This window comes from Pristiophorus japonicus, unplaced genomic scaffold (assembly GCF_044704955.1).
Source record: "Pristiophorus japonicus isolate sPriJap1 unplaced genomic scaffold, sPriJap1.hap1 HAP1_SCAFFOLD_312, whole genome shotgun sequence".
Lineage (NCBI taxonomy): Eukaryota > Metazoa > Chordata > Chondrichthyes > Pristiophoridae > Pristiophorus > Pristiophorus japonicus.
Window position 1 is genome coordinate 119,978 of NW_027252911.1, and position 1,161 is coordinate 121,138.

The following is a 1,161-nucleotide window of genomic DNA, read 5'->3' on the forward strand; positions in this document are numbered from 1 at the left end:
CCAAGGGACTAAATCCAAAGCCAGCTTCTCACATCTTTTCAGCGCGAGAGAAACAGGACGCACTCATATTCAGGGCAGAGTCTGTTTCACGTTGAATTTGAGATTGACGTTGAATGTATGCTTATCCCTATGGAGGTGAGCTCATGCGTGCAGAAAGGAAGATACACTGATCAAGTATTTGCCGGAATCAAAACGGGGTTTATGTTGTCCAATGAGACGCAGAGCCGAGCACATCTGAGAAACATGAACTTTACTCAGTTCGGTGAGTTTCACTTTGCACCTGGGAATCTCCAGGATTTTTGTACGCTGTGTGAACAACGGAGTGCAATCACACGTTTTAATTTGAAACATGTCAGTTTTCTCACATGTCGACCGGCTGAGAAGTCGTTTTTTGACAAAAGGTTGGCAGGGCTCGTCCGGGATTTGAACCCGGGACCTCTCGCATTTCAATTATTATAATCCCAAAGCGAGAATCATACCCCTAGACCAACGAGCCTCGACAGTGATGAACGTTGCTCTCAGTTTCTGACGTTAGTTTGCTATTCGGCCCATCGTGCCTGTGCTGACTCTCAGAGACCGATTTCATGAGTCCCCCTCTCCATCGTTCTGCTGATGTTTTCCCTTTGATGAAGTGATTATTTTTTGTGACATTACTTCATCAACGAGCTGCATCCTTTTCAGTAAAAGGTGAATTTGGCAATGAGGATAAATGTGATTGAATAAAAAAACTAGGGGAAAATGTTTAACACAATAACGACGAAGCTGGGGGCATACTGGATCAGCAGTCCATTGCTTCAACCTGTCAGTCACCTTATCTCCTATTGACTGCAAAGTCAGATATCCATCCCCTACTTTTTGCATTCAAACAGAAATAATATGCACGAAAATCTACTTCACCACTTGTTTTGCCCGTGCAACCAGATCGACAGTGATGAAAATGTGCCATTAGCTTCTTAAAGCACACAGCCTTCCTTTACTTCAGGTGAGTGACTGTCCGAGATGGTTGGTTTTGAGGCAGAATCAAAACAAAGAATATAAAATTTCACAAAGCGCGATAGCTGACCACTGCCGGACTCTAACCTGCAATCATCTGATAAGATCACAGTTACAATCGAAATCAGACACCTTATCCTTTAGGCCACGCGGCCGCTACCTTCGGTG

General features: G+C 44.2%; 1 non-coding gene across 1 annotated transcript; it reads right to left on the reverse strand.

Moving 5' to 3' along the window:
* Positions 1–408: 408 nt before the first annotated feature.
* On the reverse strand, positions 409–496 carry trnap-ugg (transfer RNA proline (anticodon UGG)). The gene is given in 2 exon segments: positions 409–444; positions 461–496. It is a non-coding gene; the product is annotated as a tRNA-Pro (tRNA).
* Between the last annotated feature and the right edge of the window lie 665 nt (positions 497–1,161).